Source organism: Lissotriton vulgaris, chromosome 8 (assembly GCF_964263255.1).
Source record: "Lissotriton vulgaris chromosome 8, aLisVul1.2, whole genome shotgun sequence".
In the NCBI taxonomy this organism is placed as follows: domain Eukaryota; kingdom Metazoa; phylum Chordata; class Amphibia; order Caudata; family Salamandridae; genus Lissotriton; species Lissotriton vulgaris.
This window is the reverse complement of record NC_141696.1, coordinates 638,154,241-638,171,893: the sequence shown is the minus strand read 5'-3', so window position 1 is coordinate 638,171,893 and position 17,653 is coordinate 638,154,241.

The following is a 17,653-nucleotide window of genomic DNA, read 5'->3' as shown; positions in this document are numbered from 1 at the left end:
GTCGGTACTGTTTGGTTCCTTTTCTGCCAAATACTCAATTTCCCGAACAGGTTTTAGAACTCGATTTCGCGTTGCAGCAAGACCAAGACTCGCCCAAACGAGACTCCTGGATTTGGCATAGAGACTTGCTGAAGACAATCGATCAGAACATTCGTAAGCTCCGATTTCTCGATGCGACAACATCTTCAGACTTAAACTGTACAACTTCTTGCTGAGGCTCTTTTCATGGGAAATGTCCTCCCACATATCCTTCAGTTCGGTCTTTTCTTTTTTGGTGATGTAAGATGTCACATACCGAGCCACAGCCATACAGTTGTCAGCCACAAACTGTATATCCATGTTGGCATTCCACATGGACAAAATCACTGGGTTGTAGTCATTGATGTACTTGGACTCTTCGTTCCTTTTCAAATTGTATGTATTCTTGGGTGATTTCCTCGTCACATTATGTCGCAGCGAAGACATCAAACTGTTCACTCTTCCTTTAGAAATCACCGGTCGTGGAAAGTTGAAACGACATTTGGTATAGAACTTGTCCTTGTTTCTGAATTTACGACGACAGTACTTTCCACAACGATGGCTTTGGAAACGTAGAACTTGTTCTCTTAGACTTTTCTTCTCCGTTGCGTTTGGAACAGCACACGTAGAATACTGTTCGATGAAATTCATCACTAAGTCATCCGGATCTGTTCCAAATTTAGGTGCATCCTTGATCCACAGCAACATATGTATCTGAGGGGCACCTCTTGCTTGATACTCCTTTCTCCAGAAGAAATCCAACACCTCTCCAAGAGGTGGATTCTTTTTATTTGTGATGAAAGACATCATAGCTTCAAATCTATGATTGAAGTACCTGCATACATTCACAGGATCCAAAGAACACAGTTCTCCAGGTGTCTTGAATTCAATGTTTTCAATATTTCCATTTGCCTCTCGTAGAAATTCAAGTAAGTCATCCCAGCCATACTCGGCACAGCTCAGAGTGAGGAACCATGTCGGAGTTCCTAAGTTCCTCAGCATACATTTTAAATCACCATGACGACGGTACCAGTACTCATTAGTACCACGCTGACACGCCATGAGATTAATTAAGTGAGAATCCAAAATACTGTCTTGGACATTGACTTTATGCATAAAGTCACTTGCCGAGATGTTTCGCATCTGTATACCACTTTTTAAGATGTGGTTCACTGCATATGACAGTCCAGACAGATCGCTTTCAAACAGGAGATGAAACAAATAGGGAATGCATTGCCGAAACCTAGGATCTTCTGCATACAATCGTAAAGTCCGGTATTCAGACGCAGGAATTTCACGAGGTCGCTCATCATATCTTCCTCCTTGACCTGTGGGAAATAGCTGTGGGAAACACCGAGCTTCCAAACTTTCCTCCCAAACACTAATGGGACTCCCTTTGGCTTGTTTCATTTGAAACAACTCAATAGCATTCCCCATGACTTCCTTGGAATGCAAAGGATGAACACTATAATGTTCATATATTTCTTCACTTTTAGAGGCCTCTACTTTCTCAATTTGGCCAGCACACAAATCGCTATCCTCTTCATCACTTACTTCCTCTTCTGCAACATATACATTCTTATAGTACTTATTATTTTTCTTCAAATACACTGTTGCCTTTTTGACTTTCCTAACATCCACTAAATCTTGCCATATTTTCTTATTCTTTGTCGGAACCCCATTAACCAAGATAACCAGAGGTTCCTCTTCCACTTTTTCTATTCCAATTGTGTTAATGTTTTTGTTCAAATCTAGAGGCAAATAAACAACTCTTCCCTTTAATCCTCTCTGTAAATCTGCTGGAGGCAACTTCCCTGTCTTTGGCTCCATTCTTACAATAGCCTGAAAGGGATGGATACTTTGAATCAAAATAGATTCATAAGTATTTAAATCCTTCAATTCAGAAGGAATCTCAACCAATTCCAGATTATTATGAACTGCCCTAGCAGGCATCTGGTTTTGGTTTAATTTATTACAACAATAAGTACACACACGTTGATCCGATCCCAAATCAAAATAATTTTCTACCATCAAGTATGTGGCTAAATCCTTCCATTCACTATTATTTTCCCTTTCACTTTTTGCATATAAATCCACTACCTTTGTCTGATTCTTATAATAAGTGCGTCGACAACATACACAAGTAAAATTAGGCCTCTCACTTGATTTCATCTGAAACGTGGCAATTTCCTTCTGAAAATTATCTGTACTGGAAACCTGTACATTATCTTCCACATTACCCTCTACTTCAGGGTCAATTTGAACATTCTCATCTTTACTACCAAAGTAACAAAACTCAATTTCTTCACAAAGATTCTTCACATCTATTTCAGAACCATGCAAAAGAGCAGCACATAACTGTTTAAGCATAATTGCTGGACTCTTAGCATAATACAACATTCTCACTAATTTTCTCACTTTATTATGATGCACTGCTAGCATCCTGAAATGATGAAAAACACTCTGGCATACTCTCCTGGAAAGACAAGCCAGTGAATGACCACGCAAACCTGTCATTTGTCTCACTCTGCAAGGATCTAAATCTTGCAACAACTTCATTTTCTGCTTCAAACTTTTCTTATTAAATGTCCGTATAAAATCACAAAGCAAATTGATGGAAACCTGTCGCACACTGCAAATAGAACTACACTTCCAAATGTACACAGGACCCTTAGGACGTCTTCCTAAAACCTCATCACTTAGCGCCTCTTCTGTCTCTGTTGTCACAAGTTGTTCTTTTTCAACTGGACAACCATCCTTCACTTCATAAGCTCGACCACTGATGTCAACTGCATGCACCAAATCATTATCCTGAAAATAACTCTCCTCATTAAAAAATGCCTCAGAACTTGAACTATGCATCCATTCTCCAGAAAAAACTTCACAAAAGTTAGTACGATTTACTACTCTCTTCCATCTACTTTTTGTTTTGAAATCAGAAATTACCTTGCTTAGTTTCCTAATTCTATTGATTACCAAAATAAACAACTTTCGCTTGATTTCAAAAGCATGATCAATAATTTTCTCTACATTTTTCTTCTTCCTATAAAATGCCGCTTTCTGTTGGCCTTTCTTTTTAATATTTTTCAATAAATTAACTAATATCCTATTACGGAACATTCGTTGTCGAATGTCCCTAAACTGTTGTTTCCTTCTACTATCATGCACAGAGTTATCTCTTCCTCTACCAGTAACATTTGTGATGGGTCTCTCCTTTCCATTTAAATTACTTCTCTTTTTGTGAACAGACACATTTTTTTGAGCAAAATTTTTTTTACTACAAATATTTCTTAAGAATGATTTCGTGCTCTTACCCGGACCTTTCTTGGTGTTTTGACAAGTATTTGGGGAAGAGGACTGCTGCAATAAAACATCATCCTGCTGTCTTTGACGTTTTCTAGCCTTTCGTATTCGACTTCTGGAAGGCATTTTCCAAACTATGAAAGAATCTGCAGTTGAATCTGTGAAAAAATATAATATAAAATGTTATTAACCACTATTACCAAACAGTAAATAAATAACAGTCATCTAAAACTTAATGCCGTACTAATTATTTAACATAGCAAATATTTTCCACCAGCACTGCATCACAAAAATGACACTCAATGGTACAAAACAGGCATACAACACTCATAAATCACTCCCTAATATTTTAAATCATTAATTCAGGATGACGATAAGATGTAGCCTATCTAAAGGTTTGTTTAGGCCCAGATCTTTGGACTGGGGTGAATGTGTGTCATTGATCCACATTCAGTCCATCACCTGTTTTGTTTATTTGAGGTGAGGCCAACACATGGTTGCAGATAAGATTTTCACTGAAAAAAACCAAGGTAAAAAAACATGTGAAGGCCTACCAATGAAGTAAATCATTAAATGAAAACCAATACATTTCTGGAAATATGCACTACTAGTGCTTCATAAGATGTTTTGGGTCATATTTATAAGTTATTTGAGTATCTAGTATGCTATTTTACATTCTTCATGGTGCAAATTTATTGTAAATACGCTCCCACCTGCGGTTGGCAAATTTAGATTTTGATTATGGGAGTTAGATAGGCATGTTAATAATTTCCCAAAAATGGTATATAACCCCAAACAACCTTTGAAGCAAATGCTCTTAGCCATGTTATCCACCTCCCATTGGATAACATGGCTAAGAAGTGCTTGCAAATGTGATAAAAAAAGGCCTGCAATGCATGAATATCGCAGAAAAATCAGCGATATTCATGCATTTTCCAACAAATGCTCTTAGCCATGTTATCCACTTCCTATTAAATAACATGGCTAAGAACTGCTCAGGGCACCATGAGGAACGCTTTCCATTTAAAAAGGGAAAAATAACATCAAAGACACTAAAATGCCTTCTAAATATGAACCCAAACAACCTATGAAGCAATGTGGAAAAAACTGCCGCAATGCATGAATATAGCAGAAAAATCAGCGATATTCATGCATTTTCCAGCAAATGCTCTTAGCCATGTTATCCACTTCCAATTAAATAACATGGCTAAGAACTGCTCAGGGCCCCATGAGGAACGCTTTCCATTTAAAAAGGGAAAAATAACATCAAAGACACTAAAATGCCTTCTAAATATGAACCCAAACAACCTATGAAGCAATGTGAAAAAAAACGACCGCAATGCATGAATATAGCAGAAAAATCAGCGATATTCATGCATTTTCCAGCAAATGCTCTGAGCCATGTTATCCACTTCCAATTAAATAACATGGCTAAGAACTGCTCAGGGCCCCATGAGGAACGCTTTCCATTTAAAAAGGGAAAAATAACATCAAAGACACTAAAATGCCTTCTAAATATGAACCCAAACAACCTATGAAGCAATGTGAAAAAAAACGGCCACAATGCATGAATATAGCAGAAAAATCTGCGATATTCATGCATTTTCCAGCAAATGCTCTTAGCCATGTTATCCACTTCCTATTAAATAACATGGCTAAGAACTGCTCAGGGCCCCATGAGGAACGCTTTCCATTTAAAAAGGGAAAAATAACTTCAAAGACACTAAAATGCCTTCTAAATATGACCCCAAACAACCTATGAAGCTCTAACAGTACATATCCTGAAATTTAATTCATTTCAAAATTCGTTTTTAAACACAGCATATAAATCAATTGTATACCTGCATTCATGAAGAAATGACTAAAAATGTCCTTGAGACACATGAAAGTGTTTTCTGGAATGCCCTAACACCATTTTTGGGACACTATTAACATGGCTAGGTAACTCCCATAATGAAAATCTAAATTTGCCAAGCACAAGTGGGAGCGTATTTACAAGACACTTGCCCCATGAGGAACACTTTACATTTTAAAAGGCGAACATAACATCTTAGACACTCAAATACCTTATAAATATGGCCCAAAACAACCTATGAAGCTCTAGCAGTACATATCCAGAAATGTAATTGATTTCTTAAATCGTTTTTAAAAGCAACATATCTGTTTCAGCTTACATAACAGACCATGAAATGGGCTCCATGTATCACAATATCTTGTGTTACTGCATGCCAGAATGTTACACCAAATATGCAATTATAATTTCTCTATGAAACTAATTCTATTAGTATATCACTAGAGACAAAACCACATTTTAAAAACACAGCTTTCTTCTTCATTTTCTCCTTAAATCATACTATTCTCTATCTAAATTAAATAAATCTTTTCTCACCTTAGCAAATATTTTTTGAGTTTTGAAAACAGTCTCAGAAATACACCAAATTGTCTTCAGCAGAAGAAAAAGGATGCACTCCAAAGGCTGCAGCTATTGAAAGCACAGAAATACAGATATTCTTTTCACATATCTCTCATATTAGCCAATCATACCTCTTCCCTCACTTTTTTCAAATCAAAACCCTTCCCCCCTCTGCCCTGTCTGCCTTGTTTCCATAGCAACCACCTCCTGGAAGACCTCTCATGTTTGCAAATTCACACAACAATGTTTCAATTGAACTCTGAACTCTCAGTGCACCTGCGTATCCAGTGCAATCTTTCATTAAATGTTTCTTCCTTGACCATTCAAATTACATCTTTCAAAAAACACATCCATGCACCCTAACTTTCTGTTTTCAGAAATGGAAATGCACCAATCACTGCTAATGAATCATTAGCATTGTAAATCCACAGTTTTTTTTCTTTAGAAACTCCTACTGTTTCAACTGCCCTTTCATTACCACACTTCATCTGACTGCAGAACAACCTTCTTCCACCATGTTTAACGTCTGGATTGTTGGACATAGTTACATCCACTGGGCTCAAAGGTATGCTGAGAGCAGAAATTTACACAACCTCAATTTACAAGATGTGGAAATTAAGTGGTTGGGCCAAAGAGGATTAAAATGTCACCAATTGATACCATTGGTGAAAACCTTTATGCATTTGCCAAAACCTGACCTGTTAATAGTGCACTGTGGAGGTAATGATTTGGGCACTTTGACAGGGGTAGGTCTGGAAATGCTTTTAAAGGACACCTTGGAGCAATTAATGGCACTTTCTCCTCAAACTGCCTTGGTATATTCCAATATATGCCAAAGACAGAAATGGAGGTGGTCCAACCAATTTTGTCCACAAATTGAGAAAGCGAGGAAGCATGTAAACAAATCTGTTTCAGCTTACATGAGAGACCATGGAATGGGCTCTCTTTACAACAATAACTTGCGTTACTACATGCAAGATATCTACAGAGGAGATGGAGTTCACTTCTCAGATGAGGGCAACAGAATTTTCATTCTGAATTTAAGACTGTGCATTGGTACCTACTTATAAGTACCTAAATGTACCATAAACCCAAAAGCTCTTCTCAGAGCTACCCTACATCTGATCACTCACAATTATTATTTTTCTCTAACTTTTTTCACTAATTTTCCACAAAATTCGCTCCCCGGAGCGCTACCCGGTTCGCTAACCGAAAGCTAACCTCGCGGAATTTTTTAAAAAAAAGGTTTTTTTTCCGCACATATAAGCCTCCTCAGCCACGCTCAGAAAACCTAGGGGGTCAAGATAAGTCTACCATGACCCCTTCTACCCATTCTAAACATTATTTGCCCTCCATCTTGTATATTAATGCGACCGATACACAAAATGGTGGACTCCCGTGACGCTAAAGGTTCGCTAACCGGGCCGCTTCCCGGAAAGCGGTCCAAAAAAAAGGTGGGAAAGTAATTTACAGAAAAACGACTAGAGACACTCTCACCAAATATACATTAGCTCATACTACATAACAATCCCTTCCATTCTCACAAATTTCATTGAAATTTCATTTAGCCATTTAGCCTGTAGACCTCTCCAAGTACCGTGAGGTAAATTACTTCACAAAACACATCTGAAGTGTTGGAATTGACAACCAATGAAAATGTTACTTTCATGTTCTACTTTTATTACCTGACATTTGATTGGTTATATACCTGTATATATATAAAGGGAGAGAAGGAAACACAGCCATTTTGACTACTACTTGTTGTTGTATATATCATTTAGAATATCAATAATAACATCAACTTGTTTCTAAAGGTAAGTTGTTATTTTTAAAACTGAAGTATATTGTGCACTATAAGTAAATATGGTAAACTTTTTCAGATAGTTATATACTATCCCTCTGTAAGAGTTAGACATTGAGAAAAGCTTCTTTATTATAATTATGGACTGATTTAGGTTTCTGTGGTATAATTATAAATTTACTTAGGCTTCTTCACAGGCACTTTTTAATAGTACTAATTCACGCCTGAAACCATACAGTGCCCATAGATTACTTCTCTGGTATAAACTCACAAGTGCCTGTCTGAACTTAAACCCAACAGTGCCCTATCTCTACTTATATATTTATTTTTTATGCAAATTACAGCAAAAAAATGGAAGGTGAGCAGAATGTTTCCTTCGAAATTGTTCTGGAGACCAACACACAAAAAGAAATTGAGGACAATGAAGACTCTGATTTCATGGATCAATCACGGGACCATGAATTAGTTCAATGTGTGGAATCAGTGGATCATTTACTTCATTATGATGATGGTCAAATGTTTGAACTTATGTTCACTGAACAAGAACACATATCAGACAGTGAAATGCTAGACGTTCTATTAAATTTCGAAAAACAATCCGAAAAATAAAGTTATATGTAATATTAAAAAATTGTTTGAGTCTTGAATCATTTTTATATGTAATTCATAAAGTAGTTAAATGTAAGAAATGTTATTAAATTTTGAAACACAATCACAACAATAAAAAATTGCTAAAAAAATAATAATATTAAAAAAAATCAACAAAACCAACAAATAATTAACATACAGTATTAGAAAAGTCTTTCATTCTTTTATCCATAAAGTTCGCTGCCCAGAACGCTTTCCGGTTCGCGAACATGGCGCTTACCACGCAAAAAAAAAAATTTTAATTTTTTTTTTTTGGACCCTCCCAGGCCCTTTTAAAACCTCCACATAAAACCTAGGGGGTCAACGAGGATCTACTATGCCCCCTTATGGTAATTTCCCCCTTTGTTTTGGCCTCCTCTTGTCTCTCGATCCTACTGAGAGACAAGATGGCGGCCGCTCCGGACTGTTTAGAATGTTGACAGACACCGGAGGGCCAATCAGCTTCGCATCGCAAAGTTCCGATACGCGAAAGGTTCGCTAACCGGATCGCTGCCCGGAGCGCTGTTACAGATATATATCTTGATTTAAACGTTCATTTCTCAAAATCCACTGAAGCACATATATTGAGACCTAGCAAAGGCACATCGGGCTAACAGTCCCTACAATTTTGCCAAGTTTCGTGAAAATCCATTCAGCCGTTCGGGCTAAAAGTGAGTCCAACCGCCCTATGGAAATTAACATGGGAAAAATGCGTTTTGGGACCCCCCTTTTTTCTCAGCCCCCCCTTGACGAACCCCCCCCAAATTTCCAGGAGCTGCTCAGAAACAAAATGTGCCATTTTCCTGAAAATTTCAGCCAATTCCGTCCACAAACGCAAACGTTATTAGGCATAGAATTTTCAGAAATCCCATAGGGAAAAAATCCTAACTATATATACCTACTGGCGACCGCCAGTAGGTAATATATATATATATATATATATATATATATATATATATATATATATATATATATATATATATATTACCTACTGGCGGTCGCCAGTAGGTATATATAGTCAGGATTTTTTTCCTATGGGATTTCTGAAAATTCTATGTCGAATAACTTTGGCGTTTGTGGACGGAATTGGCTGAAATTTTCAGGAAAATGGCACATTATGTTTCTGGGCAGCCCCTGAAACTTTGGGGGGGGTTCCTCAAGGGGGGGGCAGAGAAAAAAGGGGGGTCCCAAAACGCGTTTTTTCCCATTCATTTTTCCATAGGGCGGTTGGAATCACTTTTAGCTCGAACGGCTGAATGGATTTACACGAAACTTGGCAAAATTGTAGATATGGTTTGCCCGACGTGCCTTTGCTATGTCTCAATATATGTGCTCCAGTGGATTTTGAGAAATTAATGTTTTAAAAAACAGATATATCTGTAACAGCGCTCCGGTTAGCGCTCCGGTTCGCGTACCTGACGCGTAACAGAACTTCGCGAAGCGAAGCTGATTGGCTCACCTCTTGTCTCTCGGTAGGATCGAGAGACAAGAGGTGGAGAAAAACGAAGGGGGAATTTAATGAAAGGGGGCAAGGTAGACCCCTCTTGACCCCCTAGGATTGATGAGGGGGATATTAAAGTGCCCCGCGGGGCAAAAAATAAAAAAATTAAAAAAAAATCGATTTTTCGCCGTAGAGGCGCGTCCCGGTACGCGAACCGGGTAGCTTACCGGTAGCGTAACCGGAGTTCGCCATTTTGTGTTTTGGACAAATTTTATCACAAGATGGAGGAATAACAATGTGGGAAATGGGTATAAGGGGGCACAGGAGACGTATCTTGACCCCCTAGGTTTTCTGAGGGTAGCTGAGGAGGCTCATATATGTCGGGGGAAAAAATTTGAATTTTTCGCGCGGTTAGCTGCCGGTACGCGAACCGGGTAGCGAACCGGGAAGCAAACATAAGTGAAAGTTAGTGAAAAAAGGTAAATTTGAAATTTTAAAAAAGTAATTATAGTTAAGGTAGCTCTGAAAAGAGCTTTTGGGTTCTGTGTAAGTTCTAGGTACTTATAAGTAGGTACCAATACACAGTCTTAAAGTTTGTATGAAAACTCTGTTTCCCTCATCTGAGAAGTGCACACCATCTCCTCTGTAGATATCTTGCATGTAACAACGTACGTTATTGTTGTAGATGGCGCCCATTCCATGGTCTCTCATATAAGCTGAAACAGACTTATTTACATGCTTCCTCGCTTTCCCAATTTGTGGACAAATTTGATTGGACCACCTCCATTTCTGTCTTTGGCATATATTGGAATATACCAAGGCAGTTTGAGGGAAAAGTGCCATTAATTGCTCAAAGGTGTCCTTTAAGAGCATTTCCAGACCTACCCCGTCAAAGTGCCCAGATCATTTCCTCCACAGTGCACTATTATGAGGTCAGGGTTTGGCAAATGTAAAAAGGTTTTCATCAATGGTATCAATTGGTGACATCTCAATCCTCTTTGGCCAATCCATTTGATTTCCACATTTTGTAAATTGAGGTTGTGTAAATTTCTGTTATCAGCATACCTGTGAGCCTAGTGGATGTAACTATGTCCAACAATCCAGACAGAAAACATGGTGAGAGGAGGTTCTGCTGCAGTCAGATGAAGTGTGGGAATGAAATGGCAGTTGAAACAGTAGGAGTTTGTAAAGAAAAAATACTGTGGAGTTTCTGTGCTAATGATTCAGTAGGAGTGATTGGTGGATTTCCATTGCTGAAAACAGAAAGTTAGGGTGCATGGATGTGTTCTTTGAAACATGTAATTTGAATGGTTAAGAAAACATGATTTTAAGAAACATTGCAGTGGATTCGCAGGTGTACTGAGAGTTCAGAGTTCATTTGAAACATTGTTGTGTGAACTTGTAAACATGAGAGGTCTGGCAGGAGGTAGTTGCTATGGAAAAAGGCCAGAAAGGGCAGAGGGGGGAAGGGTGTTGATTTGAAAAAAGTGAGGGAAGAGTTTTGATTGGGTCACATGAGAGATATGTGTGATGAATTTCAGCATTTCAGTGCCTTTGTTGGTTGCAGCCTCTGGAGTGCATACCTTTTGCTCTGCTAAAGAAACATTGGTGTGTTTCTGAGACTGTTTTGAAATTCAAAAAGCATTTGCTAAGGTGAGAAAAAAATCATTTAATTTAGATAGAGAGTAGTATAGTTTATGGAGAAAATAAGGAAGTCAGCTGTACATTTAACCCTTTCGATGCTGATGACGAGCTCAGCTCATCATCAGCCACGGTGGTCGTGTGCTGATGAGGAGCTGAGCTCGTCATGAATATATGGCATCAAGGTTTTTCCAGCACAGGGGAAAAATAACCACAGCAGCCAAGGTGTTAAAATGTTGTTTTGTGTCAAGTGTTTTCATTATTTTTTCCAAAAAGATTTTGCTTCTTTGACAAATTATAATTATAGATAATGTGAAGTATTAGTACTGACAGGGTGTGCTTGTACATAGGAGGTGTGCTGTGTTTTCAAATTATGACCAGAAAATCGTTTTTTAAGAAAAAGACATGCTTTTTACATTTATGAGAACGATAACATGGGGTGTGCTTTTTTAAATAAATATTTCACTTCCCAACATGAATATGGGAGAATAATTTGCTTGTTTGTTGGTTTAAAAACTCGTTTCTTGAAGTCATTTAGGTTTCACAATATGTTTTGCAAGAGTTACATAGTCAACATGGGGGCATATTTGCAAGGCTTATGAGACACATTCACGTAATTTTCCCCATTTTAAAAGTGACTTTAAAGGTGGTGCAAGGTTCTTGTAAATACACCCTCATGAGTGCTTTGCAAATTTAAGTCATTTTCCCCTGGTGCATGTGCCTTGTAAATACGCCCCTATGTGTGCTAGACAATTTTAAGGTACTTCTCCCAGGAATCTGGGAGACTAATTTGCTTACATAATGTGTTTAAAAATCGTGCTAAGGTGAGAAAAGATTCCTTTAATTTAGAAGGAGATTAGTATGCTTATTGGAGAAAATAAGGAAGCCAGCTAGGGTGTGCTTGTACATAGGAGCTGTGCTGTGTTTTGAAATTATGACCAGAAAATCGTTTTTTTTTTAAAAAGAAATACTTTTCACATTTATGAGAAGGACAACAAGGGGTCTGCTTTTTAAAATAAATATTTTATTTCTGAACATGAATATGGGAGAATAGTTTTCTTGTTTGATGGTTTAAAAACTCGTTTCTTGAAGTCATTTAGGTTTCACAATATGTACTGGTAGAGTTTCATAGTCACTATGATAATTATGATATACATTTAGGACTGTTTAGGGGGCATGGATATGCTGAGGCTTCTGTAATTGTCATTGGAGGAGAATTATGTACATTGCACTGCTGCATACAGTCCTCACCTTCTGCGTACTCTTGGATATGCTAGACTATATCTGCTCAATGGGATACCTAAGCTGAGGAAACACAGGTGATGTGATTGTGAAATGAGCAAAAATATTTGCACGTTTTTCAATTACATCACCTGTGTTTCCTAACATTACTAATCACATTGTGCTGATGAGGTTTAGGCCTGTCCTGGGAGACAGAGGAGGTCTGGCCTTTGTTGAAGTGTGCAGTGGACATGACTCACTTCATCTGTTGGCCTGCACATGTATTATTTCCTCTGTACTCTTCAACGAGCCAAAATTTCATCTGCAACGCTGAGTAGGCCTCACCTCAAATAAACTTTTGTGACTGCCAGACCTGCCTTTTTTCTCCTAGATATTTCTTGGTTTTACCATGGCAGACAGACAATCCAGCATACTTCTGCATAGGCCACACCTTATGGTGGTGCAAGGGCCTTGTAAATACGCCCTCATGTGTGCTTGGTAATTTTAAGTCACTTCCCCCTGATGCAAGGGTCTTGTAAATACACCCTCATGTGTGCTTGGCCATTTCAAGTCACTTCCTCCTGGTGCAAGGGCCTTGTAAATACGCCCTCATGTGTGCTTGGCAATTTTAACTCACTTCCCCCTGGTGCATGGGTGTGGTAAATACGCCCTCATGTCTGCTTGGCAATTTTAAGTCACTTCTCCCTGGTGCATGGGTGTGGTAAATACGCCGTCATTTCTGCTTGGCAATTTTAAGTCACTTCCTGCTGGTGCAAGGGCCTTTTAAATACGCCCTCATGTGTGCTTGGCAATTTTAACTCACTTCCCCCTGGTGCATGGGTGTGGTAAATATGCCCTCATGTCTGCTTGGTAATTTTAAGCCACTTCCCCCTGGTGCAAGGGTGTTGTAAATACACCCTCATGTGTGCTTGGCCATTAAAAGTCACTTCTTTCTGGTGCAATGGACTTGTAAATACGCTCTCATGTGTGCTTGGCAATTTTAATTAACGTCCCTCTGGTGCATGGGTGTGGTAAATACGCCCTCATGTCTGCTTGGCAATTTTAAGTCATCTTCCCCTGGTGCAAGTGCCTTGTAAATATGCCCCCTTTGTCTACGTTGTTAAATTACTGTAGATTGAATTGACATCTAGTGTGTTAATTGTTTGCCTACTGTTATTGGTTTACTGTTTGGTAATAGTGGTTAATATCAATTTTTTAAATATTTTTCCACAGATTTAACTGAAGATCTTTAGAAAATTTTAAAAATGCCCTCAAGGCAGCGAAAACTAAAAGAAGCAAAGCGACTTACACTCCATCTTGGTAAAGATTTGCAACAGTCCTGTAATATTAAATCGTATCAAGTTGCCAAAAAAGCTCCGGGTAAGAAAATAAAATCATTTTTAAAAACAATTTGCAGACAAAAAAATACCAGTATTGAACATGTTTTAGTGCATAAGAAGAGAGACAATTTAAAGGAAAAGGAAAGGCCCGTCAAAAAAGTTTCTGCTAGAGCAGGAGATGAGTCTGTGCATGGCAGTAGAAGGGAAAATCAATTCAGGGACATTCGTAGGCGAATGTTCCGCAACAGGATAATTGTCAATTTGTTAAAAAAATTTAAGAAAGGCCAACAGAAAGTGACATTTTATAAGAAAAAGAAAAATGTAGAGAAAATTATTGATCAGGCTTTCGAAATTAAGCGAAAGTTATTTATTTTGGTAATCAATAGAATTAGGAAACTAAACAAGGTAATTTCTGATTTCAAATCAAATAGTAGATGGAAGAGAGTAGTTAATCGAAGTAATTTTTGTGAAGTATTCTCAGGAGAATGGATGCATAGTTCAAGTTGTGAGGCATTTTTCAATGAGGAGAGTTACTTTCAGGACAATGATTTGGTGCATGCAGTTGACACCAGTGGTCGAGCATATGAGGTAAAAGATGGTTGTCCGGTTGAAAAAGAAAAACTTGTGTCTGCAGATGCAGAAGAGGTGTTAGGTGATGAGATTTTAGGAAGACGTCCTAAGGGACCAGTCTACACCTGGAAATGTAGTAGCATTTGTAGTGTGCGACAGGATTCCATCAATTTGTTTTGTGATTTTGTACGTACATTTAATAAGAAAAGTTTAAAACTGAAAATGAAGTTGTTGCAAGAATTAGATCCTTGCAGAGTGAGAGAAGTAACAGGTTTGCATGGGCCTTCCCTGGCATGTCTTTCCAGAAGAGTATGCCAGAGTGTTTTTCATCATTTCAGGATGCTAGCAGTGCATCATAATAAAGTGAGGAAGTTAGTGAGAATGTTGTATTATGCTAAGAGTCCAGCAATTATGCTTAAACAATTGAGCAGTGCTCTTTTGCATGGTTCAGAACAACATGTGAAAAATGGTTGTGAAGAAATTGAGTTCTGTTACTTTGCTAGTAAAGAGAACAATGTTGAAATTGACCCAGTAGAAGAAGGTAATGTGGAAGACAGTGTACAGGTTTCTAATATAGATAAGTTTCACAAAGAAATTTCCATCTTTCAGGTGAAATCAAGTGAGAGGCCTAATTTCACTTGTGTGTGTTGTCGACGGACTTATTATAAGAATCAGACTAAGTTATGGATTTATATGCAAAAATTGAAATGGAAAACAATAGTGAATGGAAGGATTTTGCTACATACTTGATGGTAGAAAATTGTTTTGATTTGGGATCGGACCAACGTATGTGTACTTATTGTTTTAACAAATTAAACCAAAACCGGATGCCTGCTAGAGCGGTTCATAATAATCTGGAATTGGTTGACATTCCTTCTGAATTGAAGGATTTAAATACTTATGAATCTATTTTGATTCAAAGTGTGCATCCCTTTCAGGCTATTGTACGAATGGAGCCAAAGACAGGGAAATTGCCTCCATCAGATTTACAGAGAGGATTAAAGGGAAGAGTTGTTTATTTGCCTTTAGATTTGAAGAAAAACATTAATACAATTGGAGTAGAGAAAGTGGAATAGGAACCTCTGGTTATCTTAGTTAATGGGGTTCCGACAAAAAGTAAGAAAATCTGGCAAGATTTAGTGGATGTTAGGAAAGTCAAAAAGGCAACATTGTATTTGATAAAAAACAATGAGTACTACAAGAATGTATGTGTTGCAGAAGAGGAAGTAAGTGAAGAAGAAGACAACGAATTGTGTGCTGGACAAATTGAGAAAGTAGAAGCCTCTAAAAATGAAGAAATATATGAACATTATAGTGTTCATCCTTTGCATTCCAAGGAAGTCATGGGGAATGCTATTGAGTTGTTTCAAATGAAACAAGCCAAAGGGAGTCCCATTAGTGTTTGGGAGGAAATTTTGGAAGCTCTGTGTTTTTCACAGCTATTTCCCACAGGTCGAGGAGGACGATATGATGAGCGACCTGATCAAATTCCTGCTTCTGAATACCGGACTTTACGATTGTATGCAGAAGATCCTAGGTTTCGTCAATGCATTCCCTATTTGTTTCATCTACTGTTTGAAAGTGATCTGTCTGGACTGTCTTATGCAGTGAACCACATCCTGAAAAGTGGTTTACAACTGCAAAATATCTCAGCAAGGGACTTTATGGATAAAGTCAATGTGCAAGACAGTATTTTGGATTCTCACCTGATTAATCTGATGGCATGTCAGCGTGGTACTAATGAGTATTGGTACCGTCGTCATGGTGACTTAAAATGTATGCTGAGGAACTTAGGAACTCCCACATGGTTCCTCACTCTCAGCTGTGCTGATTATGGCTGGGAAGACTTACTTGAATTTCTACGAGCGGCAAATGGAAACATTGAAAATATTGAATTCAAGACACCCGGAGAACTGTGCTCTTTGGATCCAGTGAATGTATGCAGGTACTTCAATCATAGATTTGAAGCTATGATGTCTTTCCTCATGAACAAGAAAAATCCACCTCTTGGAGAAGTGTTGGATTTCTTCTGGAGAAAGGAGTATCAAGCACGAGGTGCTCCTCATATACATATGCTGCTATGGATCAAAGATGCACCCACATTTGGAACAGATCCGGATGACTTGGTGATGAATTTCATAGAACAGTATTCTACATGTGCTGTTCCAAAGACAAAGGAAGACAAAAGTCTAAGAGAACAAGTTTTACGGTTTCAAAGCCATCGTTGTGGAAAGTACTGTCGTCGTAAATTCAGAAACAAGAACAAGTACTATACAAAATGTCGTTTTGGATTTCCACGATTGGTGATATCTAAAGAAGGGTGAACAATTTGATGTCTTCGCTGCGACATAATGTGACGAGGAAATCACCCAAAAATACATACAATTTGAAGATAAAACGAAGAGTCCAAGAACATCAATGACTACAACCCAGTGATTTTGTCCATGTGGAATGCTAACATGGATATTCAGTTTGTGGCTGACAACTGTATGGCTGTGGCTCGGTATGTGACGTCTTACATCACAAAAAAAGAAAAGACAGAACTCAAGGATATGTGGGAGGACATTTCCCATGAAAAGAGCCTCAGTAAGAAGTTGTACAGTTTCAGTCTGAAGATGTTGTCGCATCGAGAAATCGGAGCTTACGAATGTTCTGACCGGTTATCTTCAGCAAGTCTCTATGCCAAATCTAGGAATATCATTTGGGCAAGTCTTGGTCTTGCTGTAACGCGTAATCGAGTTCTCAAACCTGTACGGGAAATTGAGTATTTGGCGGAGAAGGAGCCAAGCAGTACAGATATTTTGAAGACCAACATGTTGGATACATATTATCCAAATAGAAGCAGTCACCTGGAGAATGTTTGTCTGTATGAGGTTCTACAAAATTACATTTTCAAGAGGAACATCACAGAAGATATTGATAAAGGAGTGTATGCTGTAATTGTAAGTGAAGGATGTCTGGTCAAGCAAAAAAAAATGTCTATTGGTAAATCATCGAAAATTGGATTGCGAATCTCCAGAAAGAAAAGAGTTTTTCTATTTAGCTCTTTTGCAACTTTTCAAGCCTTGGCGCTTTCCTCTGTCACAAAGGCTCTTTCAATGCAGCCAAGGAGTCCATAGAATGTCCTGTTTTCCCAAAATATCTAGAAATGTTGAATGCAGAAATCGAGCAGGAAGCAACAATAGCAGCCGAGATTGCTAGAGACAGTTCTCAGGACAGCCAGAGTTCTGTATCATTGAGTCAGGATCCACTAGGAGGACCAGTTATCGAAAGTGAAG